Source organism: Capricornis sumatraensis, unplaced genomic scaffold (assembly GCF_032405125.1).
Source record: "Capricornis sumatraensis isolate serow.1 unplaced genomic scaffold, serow.2 scaffold13, whole genome shotgun sequence".
Taxonomy (NCBI): Eukaryota; Metazoa; Chordata; class Mammalia; order Artiodactyla; family Bovidae; genus Capricornis; species Capricornis sumatraensis.
The window spans coordinates 1,529,333-1,547,071 of record NW_027184624.1 but is presented as its reverse complement, the minus strand read 5'-3'; positions in this window follow the sequence as shown (position 1 = coordinate 1,547,071).

Below are 17,739 nucleotides of genomic sequence, written 5' to 3'. Positions count from 1 at the left end.
CTCTTAAGTGGTGGGACACTCTCCAGTTTTTCCAGGTGGGCTCCTCTCTTATTGCGGCCATGTATTCCTCCTGAGTTGTGGCATAGGCCTTCTCTCAGTTTCAGGAGGGGACTCGGGGCACCTCTTTAGCTGTGGTGTTGCCACCTCTGGGTGTTCTCTGTGGGAAGGGTATTCTCTCTACTTGTGGCATTGGGGGCTCATTAGTTTTCAAAGGACTGCTCTCTTCCAGTTGTGAGGAGTTCCTCTCAACTAACTTCAGGGGCCTTGTCTCTATTTGCAGCAGAGAGGCTCCTCTCTAGGCACAATGTACCAGAAGGCTCTGCTCTAGTTTTGGCAGGGGAATCCTCTATAATTTTGGTGGGTGCCTCCTATGTCTTTGTCGCCTGGAACTCCCTCCTTGTGACAGCAGAGGGCTTCGGTCGAATTGTGGTGGGGGACTCGGCATTCCTCTTGAGTTGTGACAGGTGACTTGGGGTTCCTTTAGAGTTGTGGAGGGGCCTCATCTCGAGCTGCGTGGGACAGCTGCTCTCTAATAGCGATTATCAGGCTGGCTCCTCTCTACTTGTTATATGCGGTAGGCTACTGTATAGTTACACCATGTGGCTTCACTTTAGTTGCCATGGGGTTCAATATTTTTGTTTTAGTTTCTCAGTAGTTTTGGTTTGCAGACTCACTCCTCTGTATTTGTGGTGGTGGTGGTGGTGGGGTGCTCTTTAGTTGTGGAATAGGGGTTCTTGTCTAGTAGTGGTAGAGTGCTCCTCTCGAATTGAAGTGGGGGTAACTCGTCTCTGCTTGCGATATGAAGGGGCACTTTTTCCAGTTGTAATGTGAAGCAGCATACTCTCTAGTTGAGACAGAGGGCACCCTCTTTAGTTGTGGCATGTTGTGCTCCTGCATACTCAAGGCAGAGGGCTTACACTTACTTGTGATGTGTGGGTGTGCTCCTCTCTAGTGCAAGGTTCAGTGAGGCTAATGTCTTCTTATAGTGGGGTTCTCTCCTCTGGTTGTGGTGTGGGGCTCCTCTCTTATTATGATGAAAGTGGGAGCACCTCTCTAGTTGTCGGGACTTTATCTCTAGTTGTGGTGTGCAGGCTCCTCTCTAGTTTTGGAAGGGTGCTCCTTTCTAGTTGTGGCAGGGGGCTCTAAGATATTTGTAGGGTGCTCCCGGCTCTTAATTTGTGACTCCTCTCTAGTTGTAGTTGGAGGCACTTTTTGATTTGCTGTAGGTGGCTCCTCTCAAGTTTTTGTGGGGGGCTCAACTGTAATTGTGGTGGGGGACTCCTCTCTACTGTGGCATAGTGCCTCCTTTCTAGTGTGGTGTGCTGGTGAGATCCTCTTAAGTCAGTGGGCTGCTCCTCTCTGTTTGGTGGTGGACTTCTCTAAAGCTGTAAAATGGTGGCTTGTTTCAGTTGCAGTGCATAGGCTCCTCTCTAGTGGTGGTGAGGTGCTCTTCTTTAGTTATGATGTCTGAGGGGACTCCTCTCTCATTGCCATATGCATGGGGGTCCCTTCTCTAGTTGTGGTGTGGGCCTTGTCTGTATTTGCAGTGGATTGGCTCCTCTCTATGTGTGATACCCGGAGGGTTCCTCTCTAGTTGTTGACAGTAGCCTCTCTCGACTTGGGTCAGAGGGCTCCTCTAGAGTTGCTGCTGGGTAATGGGCCTCCTCTGGAGTTGTGGTTGGGCTTCCTCTCAGGTATGTCATGTCAGGGGCTCCAGGGTGAGGGGTCTTCTCTACTTTTAGCCTTAGGGATTTCCCACTAATTTTGGTGGGGTTGACTCTCTCTAGTTGTGATGGGTGGTCAACTCTCTAGTTGTGTTGAGGCAGCTCCTCTCTTTTTGCACTGGAAGTGGGTTTTCCTCAATAGGTCCAATGTCTATGCAGCTCTTCCCTACATGAGGAATGTAGGTTCCTCCAAAGTTGTGGCGGGGTGTTTATCTATTGTTGTGGCAGCAGACTCCTCTCTAAGTTGATTTCCAGGTGATCCTGTCTAATTGTGGGGGCTTCTCTCTCGTTGTGATGCACAGGCTACTCTCGAGTTGTGGCAGAGTGCAATTTTGTTGTTGTGTCAGGGTTTCCATGCTAGTTTTGGTGTTCATGGGGCTCTCTATTTCTGGTGAGGGCATCTCTGTACTTGTGGTGGTGGGCTCCTCTCTATTTGTCTCAGGGAGCACATATCAATTTGCTGTGGGGGATGCGTGCTCCTCTAAAAAGAGGCAAGATATCCTGTCAAAATGAAGCAGGGGGCTCCTTTCAAATTTGGTGTGGAGATCCTCTCTCACTGTGGTTGGGGACTCCTCTCTACCTGTGGCTTGGGTTCTTTCTTCTAGTTGTGGTGTGCTGGGGAGCTCCTCATAAGTATCACTGGGGGCTTCTCTATAATTGTGGTGGGGGATTATCTCTAGCTTTGTTGTGGCTGCTCTTTTCTAGTTGTGCTTTGCTGGTGCTCTACTCTCTAATTGTGGTGTGTGGGCTGCTTTCTAGTTATGGTGAGGGGGCCTTTAGTTGCAATATCTGAGGGAAGTCCAGTCTCATTGTAATGTGCAGGGACCTTCTTTCTTGTTGTGGTGGGGGAACTCATCTCTATTTGCTGCAGAGTGACTCCTCTCTAGGTATGATATTTGGGGGCATCGTCTCCCATTGTGGCCAATAGGAGAGTAGCAGTGGGGTCCTCCTCTTGACTGATGGCCGTGGACTTGGGGCTCCTAAAAAACTGCAATGGTCTCTCCTCTTAGATTGTGATGGGAGTCTCTGCAGAGGAGGTGTCTTCTCTTCTTTTACCACTAGGTGTTCCTCACAAATTTTAGCGTGGTTGCTCCTCTCTACTTGTGAGGGCCTCCTCTTAACCTACTTCAAGGGGCTCATTTCTGTGTGTGGCAGAGGGGCTCCTCTCTATGTGTGGTGTCTTGATGGACTCCTCTCTACTTGTGGCAGGGGACACATCTCCAGTTATAGTGGGAGGTTACTCTGTCATTGTGGCCAGTGACTCTTTTCATGTTGCAGCAAAGGACTTTGTGGTTCCTCTTTAGCTGTGCTGGACAGTGTTGTTCCTCAAACATTGTAGTATGCAATGAACTCTTCTCCATATGTGGTGTGCAGGCTCGTCTCTCATTTTGCCACTTGGTCAACACACTAGTTATGGCCAGGGTCTCTCTCTATCTGCACTGTTTTAGGGGTTTCTCTCTAGTTGTGGTGTGGTGACTCCTTCACGTTGTTGCAGTCATTACTCTAATTGCTGTGGCCAAGGGGCTGCTCTCTAGCTGTGGTTCGGTTTTGTATCTAGTTTTATCTGGAAGCCTCCTCTCTAGTTGCAGTGGGGGTCAAGCCTCTAGTTTCTGTGGGGGTCTCCTCTCTATTTGGATTGGGCAGGGGTTTTCCTCAGTAGTTGCAAAGTGCGGTGGGGCTCTTCTCCAGATGTGGTGTGTGGGCTCCTTCCTAATTGTGGTGAGTTGCACTTCACTAATTGTACCATGTGTCCTCCTCTCTTGTAGTTATGTGTGCCTGGGCTCCTTTCTTGTGGTGGTGTGGTGCTCCTCTGTAGTTGTGGTGAGGTCTTATCTCGATTTTCTGTGAGAGCTCCTCCAGAGTTGAGGCAGGGGACTCAGAGCTCCTCTCGAGTTATGCTGGTTCCACCTATCAATTTGCAGCAGGTGGCTCTGGGTCCTTTCGAGTTACAGTGGGAAACTCAGGGTTCCTCTCAAGTTGCAGCAGTAGACTTGTGGTGTTTCTCAAGTTTCAGTGATGCCTCATCTCTTGTTGTGGCAGGGTATCTCCGTGGGGTGCGGAGTCCTCTCTAATTTTGGCATTGGTGTCTCCTCACTAATTTTTTTGTGGGATTGTTCCTCTCTAATTTGAAGAGGCTCCTCTCAAGTTACTTAAGGGGATCATCTTTATTTGCAGCAGAGAGACTTTTTATAGGTGTAATGTCTTGGGGGTTCCTCTTTAGTTGTGGTGAGGGTAGCCACTCCAGCTCTGACAGAGGATTGCCTCTGTCTTTGTTGTGGGGGCTACCTTCATAATGCAGAAAAAGCCTCTTGAATGGAGGTGGATTCTCAGGGTTCCCTTTGAGTTATGGTGGCATCTTGGGAATCCTCTCGAGTTGCCTCATGGGGCTTGGGGCTTGTCTCGAGTTGAGATGAGAAATTCAGAGTTCTTCTTGAATTGAAGCAGAGAACTAGGGGTTCCTCTTGAGTTGAAACAGGGAACTTGGTGCTCCAATCGAATTGTGGCTGGTAAGGTGGGATTCCTCTCGAATTGCAGTGGGAAACTCAAGGTTCCTTTCAAGATGTGGTGGAAACCTTGGGGTTCCTCTAGAGTTGTAACAGGGGACTTGGGGCTCCTGTAGAATTGTGGATGGGAATACAGGTTCCTTTTGAATTGTGGGGAATACTTGGGGATGCTCTCAAGTTGCAGCAGGGCAGTTGGGCTTCTTACCGAGTTGCAGTAGGGAATTCAACATTCCTCTCGAGTTCTATTGAGAAACTCAGGGTTCCTCTTGAGTTGCAGCATGGGTTTCATGGTTCCACTCGAGGAGTGGTGGGGAGCTTGGGTTCCTCTCTGATTCAGCGGGTACTCAGGGTTCCTCTGGACTTGCGGTGGGGCATCCTTTCGAGTTGTGTTGCGGAGACTCATCTCTAGCAGAGATGTGCAGGGTGGTTCCTGTCTTGTTGAAATGTGTGGGTGGCTACTCATTAGTTTTGGTATGGGTCTTTTCTCTACTTGTGGTCGGGGTCAACTCTGTAGTTGTGGTGGTTTCGATTCTATCTAGTTGTGGTGTGCAAGCTCCTTTCTACTTGTGATGTGAAGTTCATTTCTATTAGCAGCAGAAGGGCTCTTCTCTGTGATGTCCAGCCGGCTCCTATTGAGTTGCAGGGCTGTGTCCCCTCTGGTAGGGATGTGGTTGGCTCCACGGTGGAGGTTCTCTCTACTTTTGGGGCTAGGGGTTCCTCACTAATATTAGTGGGATTGCTTCTCTCTTGTTTTGAGGGACTCCACTCGATTTACTTCAGGGAGCTCATCTCTATTTGTGGCAGAAGGGCTTCTATCTAGGTGTGATGTCCTGGGGGACCCCGCTCCAGCTGTTCCAGGGTAATACACTTCAGTTTTGGCTGGGGAGCCACTCTGTCATTTTTGCCAGTGGTCACTTTTCTTGTTACAGCCAAGAACTCCTGTCAAAGTGAAGTAGTGCACTTGGGTTTCCTCTTGAGTTGCAACAGGTGACTCGGGCTTCCTTTAGAGTTTTGGTGGAGCTGCCAGCCAAGCTTCAGTGGGGCAGATCCTCTCTAGTAGCTATGTCCAGGCTGGCCCTTGTCTAGTTGCAATGTGAAGGAGGCTACTGTCTAGTTGCAGTATGGGGCTCCTGTAAAGTTTCAGTGGGGGTTCACTCTTTATTTCTGATGGGTTAGCTCCTCTCTAGTTGTTTGCACACCCCTTTCTAGTTGTGACAGGGTGGTGGGGCTCCTCTTCAGTTGTGGTAGCTGGGCTCCTCGCTAGTTGTGGTAAAGTTCTCTTCCCAAAGAGTGATGGGGGTGGCTTCTCTCTGATTGTGATGTGAAGGGGGACTTTTTCTTGTTGTGATTTGCAGGAGGCTACTCTACAGTTGTGGCAGAAGGAGTCTTCTTTAGTTGCAGCATGGTGGGCTCCTATCTACTTGTGGGAGGGAGCTTCTGTCTAATTGTGATGTGGGGGTATGCTCCTCTCTAACGGCTATGTTCACGGGGGGTTATCTATAATTGCAGCATGGGTCTCCACTCTAGTTGCGGTGTTCGCCTCCTCTTTTGTTATGATCCGTGTGGGAGTTCCAGTCTGGTTGTGATGTGCATGGACACTTTTCTCTAAATGCGATGCATGGGTCGAGCTCCTACCTGTGCCAGGTGTGTCCACTCTAGCTGTGGGAGTGGTTCTCCACTCTAGATGTGATATACGGGATGGGGGGGGAGGGCTCTTCTCTAGTTGCAGCTGTTCACTAATTGCACCTGAGGATCAACTACCCTGCTGTGGTGTGTTCTCAACTCTCTAGTTTTGGCGGTTGGGCTTCTCTCAAGTTGAGGAGCCGGGGTGCTCCTCCCTAGTTTTGCTGTTCCTCGGGAAGTCTTCTCTAGTTATGGACTGGGAACATCTGTCTTGTCTCATGATGCTCTGTGGCTATTCTCTTGGTGCAGTTTGTTGGCTCATCTCTATTTGTGGTTTGAGGGACTACTGTTTAGTTGTGGTAGGAGCCTCCTCTCTAGATTTGGTGTATGAGATTGCTCCTCTTTAGGGCCGGAGGGCAGGGCCTTTTTTCTTAATGTGGTGTGCAGGTGGGCTCCTCTCTTGTTGCAGTGTATGAGCTCCTCTCTAGTTGTGGTGGGGGACTCCTCTCGACTTGTGTTGGGGTACTTGGTGTTCCTTTCGAGTTGAGGTGATGCCTCCACTCGAGTTGTGGTAGGGTTGCTCCTCTCTAGTAGCAATGTGCAGGGTGGCTTCTGTTTAGTTGCAATGTGTTGGTGGCTAAACTACCTGCGGCATGGGGTTCCTTTCTAGTTGGTGTGTGGTGTCAACTCTTAGTTGTGTTGGTGGGCTCCTCTCTAGTTGTGTTGTGCAGTCTCTACTCAAGTTGTGTTAGTGGGGCTCTAGTTATGGTGTTTGGGGGGGCACCTCTATAGTTGAGGTTGAGTGTTTCTGTAAATGCAGAGAGTATTTACTCCCTGGTAGCAATGTGCACAGGTACTCTTTTCAGGTGCAATATGTGCAAGCCTACTCTCTAATTTTGGCATGGACCCTCCTGTTTAGTTTTGGCATTGGAACCTCCTATCTAGTTGTGGAAGGAGGCTTCGTCTAACTCTGATGTGCAGGAATGCTCCTCTTAAGTGGTGATGTTCAGAGGGCTGCTCTCTAGTTGACGTGTGATGTCTACTCTCTAGTTGTGGCGAGATTATTCCTCTCCAATGGTGGTAGGGGAATCTACTCGACTTGCAGGAGTGGGCTTGTCTCTATGTGAGGTGGAGGGGACTCCCTCTAGGTGAGATGTCTGTGGTCTCCTCTCCAATTGTGGTGGGACACTCTCCGGTTTTGGCAGGTGGGTTCCTCTATCATTGTGGCCATAGGTTTCTCTTGAGTTTTGGCATAAGTCTTCCCTCAAGTTCAGGTGGGGACTCGGGGCTCCTCTCTAATTGCAGTGGTGCCACCTCTGTGGCTTCCCTTTAGGGAGGATCTTCTCTCTGCTTGTAGCATTGTGGGCTCTCCGCTAGTTTTCACAGGGTTGTTCTGCTCTAGTGGTGAGAGGGTTGCCTCAAGTTACCTCAAGGGCCTCGTCTCTATTTGTGGCAGAGGGGCTCCTCTCTAGGTGCAATGTGCTTGAGTGCTCCTCTCTAGTTTTTGCAGTGGAATCCTTTCAAGTTTTGGCAGGGGATTCTTCTATTTGTCCCTGGGGCCTCCTTCTTTTTGATGATATAGGGCTCCTGTCAAGTTGTGGTAGGGGACTCAGGGTTCCTCTCAAGCTGGGACAGGTGACTTGGGGTTACTTTAGAGTTGTGGTGCCTCCCTCTTGAGCTGCATGGGGCAGCTCCTCTCAAGGAACGATTAGCAGGCTGGCTCCTGTCTAGTTGTGATGTTAAGTAGGGTACTATAGAGTTATGGCATGGGGCTCCACTCTATTTGCAGTGGGGTCAACTGACGTTTTTGTTTCAACTCCTTTCTATTTGCAGTTTGTAGATTTAACTCTACTTGTGGTGGGGTTGGGGAGCTTCCTCTTTATTTGTGCTATGGGACTTCTTCTCCTGTTGTAGTAGAGTACTCCTCTCAAATTGTGGCGGGGGTGGCTTCTCTTGGAAATATTCTCAAATTGCATCAGGGGGCTTGGGCTTCTTCTTGAGTTGCTTTAGGTAACTCAGGGATCATCTCGAGTCACAGCAGGGGACTGAGAGCTCCTCTCGAGTTGCAGCGGGAACTCAGTGTTCCTCTCAAGATTCAGCGTGGGACTCAGTGTTCCACTCAAGCCATGGCAGGGAACTCAGGGTTCCTCTTGATGTGGGGTATGCTCAGGGTTCCTCTCAATTTGTGGTGGGGCCTCCTCTCGAGATGGAGATGCCCCAAGTTGTCTTGGGGCAACTTGTCTCTAGCAGGGATGTGTAGACTGGCTCCTGTCTTGTTGCAATGTTGGGTGGCTACTCACTAGTTTTGACATGGGACTTCTCTATACTTGTGGTCGGGGCCAATGCTTTAGTTGTGGTGGATTCAATTCTCTCTAGTGGTAGTGTGCAATCTCCTCTTTACTTGTGGTGTGAGGTTCATATCTATTAGCAGCAGAGAGGCTCTCCTTTCTATGTATAATATTAAGCAGGCTCCTCTTGAGTTGTGGTGGAGGGCTGCTCTCGAGGTACAGGGCTGTGTCCACTTGGGTTGTGTTTGACGTGGCTGCACGGTGGAGGTTCTCTCTACTTTTGGCGCTAGGGGTTCCTCATAAATATTAGTGGGATTGCTTGTAATTGTGAGATACTCTGCTCGGCTTACTTCAGGGAGCTCATCTCTATTTGCAGTGGTAGGATTGTCTCTAGGTGTGATATCCTGGGGGAATCCACTCTAGTTATGTCAGGGGAATGCACTTCAACTTTGGCTGGGGGGCCAATCTGTCATTTTTGCCAGTGGCCCAGTTTAATGTTACAGTCTAGGGCTCCTGTCAAATTGCAGCCGAGAACTCATGGTGCCTCTTGAGCTGCAGCAGGTGACTCAGGGTTCCTTTAGAGTTGTTGTGGAGCCTTCTCTCGAGGTGCATTAGGGAAGATTCTCTCAAGTAGCAATGTGCTGGCTGGCCCCTGTCTAGTTGGAATGTGCAGGAGGCTCCTCTCTAGTTGTCATTTGAAGACACCTCTCTAGCTGTGGCAGGGGTATGCATCTGTAGTTGTGGTAGTTGGTCTTCTCTTCAGTTGCAGTAGTTTGTTCTTTTCAGATTGTGAGTGGGGTGACTTCTAGCTGGTTGTGATGAGCAGGGGCGCTTTTTCTCTTTGTGATGTGGAGGAGGCTACTTTCTAGTGGCAGGGGTGGGGAACTCGGGGTTCCTCTTGAGTTGTGCTGGTACTCAGTTTCTCTTGACTGATGGTGGGGCCTCTTCTCGAACTGTCTTATTGCAACTCGTCTCTAGCAGGTTTGTGCAGAGTGGCTCCAATCTTGTTACAAAGTTGGGTCATACTCTGTAGTTTTAGCATGGGACTACACTATTGTTGTGTTTGGAGTCAAATCTGTTGCTGTGGTGGGTTCAGTTCTCTCTAGTGGAGGTGTACTAGCTCCTCCCTTCTTGTGGTGTGAGGTTTGTCTCTATGAGCAGAAGAGGGGATCATCTCTATGTGTGATGTACAGCAGGATCATCTCAAGTTTGGTGGAGGGCTCCTCACGAGGTGTAGGACTGTGTCCTCTCTGGTTGGGGTGTTGTTGGCGACACGGGGGAGGTTCTCTCTATCTTTGGTGCTAGGCATTCTTCATTAATATTAGTAAGAATGCTTCTCTTTAGTTGTTAGGGACTCCATTTTACTTACTTCAGGGAGCTCCTATGTATTTGTGGGAGAAGGACCTTTCTCTAAGTGTGATATCTTAGGGGACACTATCCTGCTTCAGTTTTGGCTGGGGAGCCTCTCTGTCATTTTGTCCAGTGGCCCCTTTTCTGGTCACAGTCTAAGGCTCCTGTCAAATTGTGGCAGGGAACTCAGGGTCCCTCTTGAGTTGCAGCATGTGATTTGGGGTTTATTTAAAGTTGTGGTGGAGCATGCTCTGGAGCGACAGTGGGGCAGATTCTCTGTAGTAGCAATATGTAGGGTGTGACCTCTCTAGTGGCAATGTGTGGAGGCTGCTCTCTAGTTGTAGCCTGGGGCTCCAGTCTAATTGCAGTGAGGGTCCGCTTTATTTGCTGTGGGTTGACTAGTCTCTAGTTCTCAATTGCAGCCAGCTCTCTAGTTGTGGCAGGGGAATTCTTCTTTAATTGTGGTAGTTGGGCTTCTCTCTAGATGTGGTAGAGTGCTCTTCTCAAATTGGGAGGTGGGTGATTCCTCTATGGTTGTCATGAGAAGGGGCAGTTTTTCTAGTTGTGAAGTGCAGGAAGCTCCTGTCTATTTGTGGCAGGGCCTGCCTCCTGCTTAGTTGTGTTATGAGGCTTCTTCTCTTATTGTGGTAGAGTGCTCCTCTCGAATTGTGGTGGGGTGGGCTGCTCTTGGAAATGCTCTGCAGTTGCATGGGTGCCTTGGGGCTCGAGTAGAGTTGGGATGGGGAACTTGGGTTCCTGTTGAGTCACTGCAGGGGAATCAGGCCACATCTCAAATTGAGGTGGGGAACTCGGGCTTCTTGTTGAGTTGAGGTGGGAAATTCATTTTTGTTCTCCAGTTTTAATGGGGAACTTGGGGATCTTCTTGAGTTGAAACAGGTGAGTCAGTCCCCCTCTTGAGGGGCAAGGGGGAACTCGGGATTCCTCTAGAGTGGAAGCAGGGGAAATGGGCCTCATCTCGAAATGAGGTGGGGAACATGGTGTTCTTCTTGAGTTGTTGTGGGAAGCTCAGGGTTCCTTTTGAGTTGTGATGGGTATCCTGGGGAACCTCTCAAGTTGCAAAAAAAGGAGTCAAGCCTCCTTTCAAGTTGCAAAGGGGGACTCGGGATTTGTCTCAAGTCACTGCAGGGGAATTGGGCTTCATTTCGGGTTAAGGTGGGATCTTGTTTTTATCGACTTGTGGCGGGAAGCTCAGGGTTCCTCTCAAGTTTTGATGGGGATCTCAGGGACCCTCTCGAATTGCCTCAAGGAAGTCAGGTCTCCTTTTGAGTTGCGAGGGGGAACTCGGTATTCCTTGTGTCTCTGCAGGGAAATTGGGCCTCATCTTGAGTTGAGGCAGAAAACTCAGGGTTCCTCTCCAGTTGTGACAGAGATCTCAGGGTACTTCTCGAGTTGCAACAGGGGAGTCAGGCCTCTTCTTGCGTTGTGGCATGGAACTCCGGTTTCCTCTCGAGTTGTAAAAGTTATGACAGACCTCCTATTGAGTTGAGGCAGAAAACTCAGGGTTCCTCTCCAGTTGTGACAGAGATCTCAGGGTACTTCTCGAGTTGCAACAGGGGAGTCAGGCCTCTTCTTGCGTTGTGGCATGGAACTCCGGCTTCCTCTCGAGTTGTAAAAGGTATGACAGACCTCCTATTGAGTTGAGGTGGGGAACTTTGTGTTTTTCTTGATTTGCAACAGAGAAGTAAGACCTCCTCTCGTGTTGTGAGGGGAAACTTGGTGTTGCATTCTTGTCACTGCAGGGGAATCAGGCCTTATCTCGAGTTGAAGGAGACCTCTGTTTTCTTTTGATTTGTGGGATGACACCTGGGGTTCCTCTTTAGTTTTGATTAGGATCTCAGGATTCCTCCTAGTAGCAACAGGGGAGTCAGGACTCCTCTCAAGTTGAGGTGAGGAACTTGTGTTTCCTCTCTAGTTGCAGCAGGAGAGTTGGGCCTCCTCTAAAGTTTCAACAGAAACTCGGGGTTCTTCTCTAGTTGTTGCTGGAAACTCGGGGTGTCCTCTAGAGTTGCTGCTGGGGACTCAGAGCTCCTCTCCATGTGCAGTGGAAAATCAGTGTTCCCCTGGAGTTGCAGTGTGGGATGCAGGATTCCACTGGAGTTGTGTTGGGGAACTTGGGGTTCTTCTTGAGCTTGATTGGTACTCAGGGTTCCCTGCGACTTGCAGTAGGGCCTCCTGTCAAGTTCTCTTGGGGTGACTCATCTCAAGCAGTGATGTGCAGGGTGGCTCCTGTCTTGTTGCAATGTTGAGTGTATACTCAGTTGTTTTGGAATGGGACTTTCCTATTATTGTTGTCGGGGTCAACTCTGAACTTGTGGTGGGTTCAATTCTTTCTAGTGGTGGTGTGAAAGCTCCTAACTACTTGTGGTATGAGATTTGTCTGTATTAGCAGCAGAGGGGCTCCTGTCTATGTGTGATGTCCAGAGCCTCCTCTCGAGGTGTGGGGCTGTTTCCTCTCTGGTTTTGGTGTGGGTGCCTCCACAGAGGAGGTCCTCTCTAGTTTTTGAGCTAGGGGTTCCTCATTAATATAAGTGGGATTGCTTCCCTCTAGCTGTGAGGGCCTCCAACTGACTTTCTTTAGGGAGCTCGTATCCATTTGAGGTGGAAGGTCTTCTCTCTATTTGTGATATCCTGGGGGATTCTACTCTAGTTGTGCTGGGGTAATCCACGTCAGTTTTGGCCAGGGAGGCCCTGTCATTTTGGCCAGTGACCCCTTTTCTTGATACAGCCTAAGGATCCTGTCAAATTGCAGTGTGTACCTTGGGGTGCCTCTTGAGTTGCAACAGTTGACTCGGAGTTCCTTTAGGGTTGTGCTGGAGTCTCCTGAGCTGCCGTGGGTCATATTCTCTCTAGTTGCGATGTTTAGGCTGGCCCCTCTCTAGTTGCAATGTGCGGGAGGCTACTCTCTAGATGTTACACATGCCTCCCCTCTAATTACAGTGAGGGTCCATACTTTATTTCTTCTGTGTTGGCTCCATTCTAGTTGTCCTTTGCAGACTCCTCTCTAGTTGTGGCATGGGCCTCCTCTTTAGTTGTGGTAGTTGAGATCCTCTAGTTGCGGTAGAATGCTCTTCTCAAATTGTGAGGGGGTGTGGCTGCTCTCTGGTTGTGATGAGAAGGAGTGCTTTGTCTAGTTCCAATGTGCAGGTGGATGCTCTCTAGTTTTGGCAGGGTTGCCTCCTCTTTAGTTTTGGTTTGGGGCTTCCTCTCTTGTTTCATTAGAGTGCGCTTCTCGAATTGTGTTCGGGTAGGCTCCTCTTGGCAATCCTCTGGAGTTGCATCAGGCAGCTTGTGGCTCGTCTCTAGTTACAACGTGTTACTCCCTGCTCCTCTCGAGTCGCTGATGGTGAATCAGGGCTCATCTCGAGGTGAGGTGGGGAACTCGGGGTTTTTCTCAAATTGTGCTGGGAAACTAGGGGTTCCTCTTAAGTTGCAACAGAGGAGTCATGCCTCCACTCGAATTGTGAGGGGGCACTTGGGGTTCCTCTCGACTTTCAACAGGGGAGTCGGGCCTCCTCTTGAGTTGCTTTGGAGAACTCGGTGTTCCTCTTGAGTTAAAATAGGTGACTCAGAGTACCTCTTGTGTTGCAGCGGCAACTCGCTGTTCCTCTCAAATTGCAGTGCTAGACTCAGGGTTTCATTCGATTCATGGTGGTGAACTTGGGATTCCTGTTGATTTACGGGGGTACTCAGGGTTCCTCTCGACATACAATGGGGCCTCTTCTCGAGTTGTCTTGCAGCAACTCGTCTCTAGCAGGGATGTGCAGGATGGTTCCTGTCTTGTTTCAATGTTGTGTGGCAACTCACTAGTTTTGGCACAGGGCTTCCCTATCATTGTGATTGGGGTAAGCTGTAGTTGTGGTAGGTTCAACTCTCCAGTGGTGGAGTGCAAGCGCCTCTCTGCTTGTGGTGTGAAGTTCGTCTCTGTTAGCAGCAGAATGGCTCCTCTCTACGTGTGATGTCCAGTGGGCTCCTCTCGAGTTTTGGTGGAGGGCTCCTCTCAAGGTGCAGGGCTTGTCCGCTTTGGTGTGGTGTGGGTGACTCCATGGGGGTGTAGAGTCCTCTCTACTTTTGGCACTAGGGGTTCCTCACTAATTGCAGTGGGATTGCTTCTGTCTTGTTGTGAGGGACTCTACTCGACTTACTTCAGTGAGCTTTCTCTACTTGCGGCAGAAGGGCTTCTCTACGGTATGATATCCTGGGGAGCTCCACTCCAGTTGTGCCATGGGAATCTGCTTTAGTTTTGGTTGGGGGACCCCTCTGTCATTTTAGCGCGTGATCCCTTTTCTTGTTACAGCCTAGGGCTCTTGCAAATTGCAGTGGGAAACTCAGGGTGTTTCTTGAGTTGTAATAGGTGACTCAGGAATCTTTTAGAGTTGTATTGGAGCCTCCTCTCGAGCTGCAGTGGGGCAGATCCTCTCTAGTAGTGATGTGGAAGCTGGCCCATGTCCAATTGCAATTTGTGCAAGGCTTCTCTCTAGTTGCAGTATGGGGCTCCACTTTAATTAGAGTGAGGTTCCACTCTTAGTTGTGATGTGTCAGTTCCTCTCTAGTTGTCATATGCAGACTCCTCTCTTCGTAGCAGGGGGGCTCCTCTTTGTTCTGGTAGTTGGGCTTCTCTCTAGTTGTGTTAGAGTGTTCTCCTCAAATTGTGAGGGGATTGAGTACTCTCTGGTTGTGCTGAGAAGGGGCTCTTTCTCTATTTGCGATGTGCAGGAAGTTACTCTTTAGTTGTGCCAGAGGGGGCTTCTTTGTTAGTTGCAGCATTAGGCCTTTCTCTCTTGTTGCTGTAGAGAGCTCCTCTCGAATTGTGCTTGGGTAAGTTCTCGGGAGTCCTCTGGAGTTGTTATCAGGGGGCTTGTGTCTTGTCTTGAGTTGTGATGGAGAACTCAGGGTTCCTCTTGAGTCACTGCAGGGGAATCAGCCCTCATCTCTAGTTGAGGCGGGGACCTTGGGTTTCTTCTCGAGTTTGGCAGAAACTTGGGGTTCATCTCAAGATGCAGCAGGAATCTCAGGGTTCCTCTCGAGTTGAAACAGGGGAGTCAGTCCTCCTCTTGATTTGTGGTGGGGAACTCGGGTTTCTTCTCAATTTGCAGCATGGGAGTTGGGCTTCATCTCGAGTTGAGCTGGGGAACTCAGGTTTCATCTCTCTTTTCAGCAGGGGACTCAGAGCTCCTCTCGAGTTGCAGTGGGAGCTCAGTGTTTCTCTTGAGTTGCAGCGCAGGATTCACGGTTCCACTTGAGCCATGGCAGGGAATTCGGAATTCCTCTTGATTTGTGGGAATACTCAGTGTTCCTCTTAACTTGCGGTGGGGCCTCCTCCTGAGTTGTCTTGGGGCTTCTGTCTAGTTGTGAGGAACTCCATTTGACTTACTTCAGGGAGCTCATCTCTATTTGCAGCAGTAGGGCTTCTCTCTAGGAGTGTTATCTTGGGATATTCCACTCTAGTTATGCTGGTGGAATCCACTTCAGTTTGCCTGGGAGCCAATCCATCATTTTGGCCAGTGGCTCCTTTTCCTGTTATGGCCTAGGGCTCCTGTCAAATTGTAGCAGGGAACTCAGGGTGCCCCTTGAATTGCAGCAGGTGGCTTGGGATTCCTTTAGAGTTGTAATGGAACCTCCTCTTGAGCTGCAATGGGTCAGATCCTCTCTAGTAGAGATATGTAATCTGGACCCTGTCTATTGTAATGTGAGGGAGCCTTCTCTCTTGTTGTAACATGGGACTTCAGTTTAATTTCGGTGAGGGTCCACTCTACTTGTGGTGGGTCAGCTCCTCTCTATTTGTCATTTGCAGACTCTTCTCTAGCTGTGACAGAGGGGCTCCTCTTTAGTTGTGGTAGTTGGATCCTCTCTAGTTGCAGTAGCATGCTCTTCTCAAATTGTGATGCGGGTCACTCCTCTCTTTTTGTGATGAGAAAGGATGCTTTTTCTAGATCCGATGTGCAGGAGCCCACTCTGTAGTTGTCGCGCGGGGGGTTGGGTGGGGGGCTCCTCTTTAGTTGCGGTATGGGGCTTCTTCTCTTGTTGCAGTAGAGAGCTCCTCTCGAAATGTGCTTGGGTAGGTTCTTGGGAATCCTCTGGAGTAGCATCAGTGGACTTGGGGGTTGTCTCGAGTTGCAATGGGGAACTCAGTGTTCCTCTCGAGTTGCTGCTGGGAATGCAGCCTCATCTTGAGTTGTATTAGGAAACTAGGTGTTCATCTCATGTTGCAACGGGGATCTTGGGGTTCATCCCGAGTTGCAAGAGGGGAGTCAGGCTTCCTCTTGAGTTGCGACAGGGAACTCTTGGTTCTACTAGAGTTGCAGGGGGGAACTTGGTGTTCATCTTGGGTGGTGGCAGGAAACTCAAGGGTCTTTTTGATTTGTAGCAGCAGACTCAAAGGTCCCCTTGAGTTGCAGGGGGAACTCAGTGTTCCTCTCGAGTTGCACTGCAGGACTCAGGGTTCCATTTGAGCTGTGGTGGGGAACTAGGGGTGCCTCTTGAGTTGTGAAGGGAATTTCTGTTTTCCTCTCGAGTTGCAACAGGGGAGTCAGGTATTCTCTGGGCTGATGCAGGGAACACAGGTTTCCTCTCGGATTGCCACAGGGGAGTTGGCCCTCCTATCAAGTTGGAAGGGGGAGTTCGGGGTTCCTCTCCAGTTGTGACAGGGAAGTTGTGCCTCCTCTCCAGTTGCAGCAGGGAACTCGTGGTTCCTCTAAGTTGTGGAAGGAAATTCATGGTTCCTCTTGAGTTGCAGCAGGGTGCAGAGGTCCTCTCAAGTAGCAGCTGAACTGAGTGTCCTCTTGGGTTGCAGTACGTGTCTCAGGGATCCCTTTGAGCTGTGGCAGGGAACTTGGGGTTCCTATCAAGTTGGGGTGTGCTCAATATTTCTCTTGACTTGCCTTAGGGATTCCTCTTGAGTTCTCTTTGGGTTACTCATCACAAGCAGGGATGTGCAGAATGGCTCCTGTCTTGTTTTAATGTCTGGTGGTTACTCACTAGTTTTGGTATGAGATTTCTCTATCGTGCGGTCACAGTCAACTCTGTAGTTGTGGTGGGTTCAATTTTCTCAAGTTGTGGTGAGCAAGCTCCTCTCTACTTGTGTGAGGTTCATCTCTATTAGCAGAATAGGTGTTTCTCTATATATATGATGTCCAGTGGGCTCCTTTCATGTTTAGGTGGAGGGCTCCTCTTGAGGTGTGGAGCTTTGTCCTCTCTGGTAAGGCTGTGTGTGTCTCCACAGGGGATATCCTCTCTAACTTTAGCGCTAGTTTTTTTTTTTTTTTTTACTAATATTAAATGGGATTGCTTGCCTCTAGTTGTGAGGGACTCCACTCGGCATACTTCAGGGAGCTTGTCTCTCTTTGCGGTAGAAGGGCTTCAATCTAGGTGTGATATCCTGGGGTACTCCACTCTAGTTGTGCTGGGGATATCTGCTTCAGTTTTGGCTGGAAAGCCCCTCCATAATTTTGGCCTGTGGCCCCTTTTCTGGTTACAGCCTAGGGCTTCTGTCAAATTGCAGTGGGGAACTCAGGGTGCCTCTTGAGTTGCAGCAGGTGATTCTGGGTTCTTTTAGAGTTGTGGTGGAGCCTCCTCATGAGCTGCAGTGGGCAGATCCTCTCCAGTAATGATATGCAGGCTTGCCCCTTTCTAGTTGCAACATGCAGGAGGCTACTCTCTAGTTGTGGCAGGGGGATCCACTCTAATTGCAGTGAGGGCCCACTCTTTATAGTGGATTTTATTCTCTCTAGTTGTCATTAGCAGACTCCTTTTTAGTTGTAAAAGGGGAGCTCATCTTTACTTGTGGTAGTTGGTCTCCTCTCTAGTTGCAGAAGAGTGCTCTTCTCCAATTTTGAGGGAGGAGATTCCTCTCTGGTTGTGATGAGCAGGGGCACTTTTTCTAGTTGTGATGTGCAAGAAGCTACTCTCTATTTGTGGCAGCAGGGGGCTCCTCTATAGTTGTGGTATGGGGCTTCCTAACTTGTTGCTGAAGAGTGCTACTCTCGAATTGTGGTGGAGTAGGCTCCTTTTAGTGAGGAGGAACTAAAAAGCCTCTTGATGAAAGCGAAAGTGGAGAGTGAAAAAGTTGGCTTAAAGCTCAACATTCAGAAAGTGAAGATCATGGCATCTGGTCCCATCACTTTATGGGAAATAGATGGGGAAACAGTGGAAACAGTGTCAGACTTTATTTTTGGGGGCTCCAAAATCACTGCAGATGGTGACTGCAACCATGAAATTAAAAGACGCTTACTC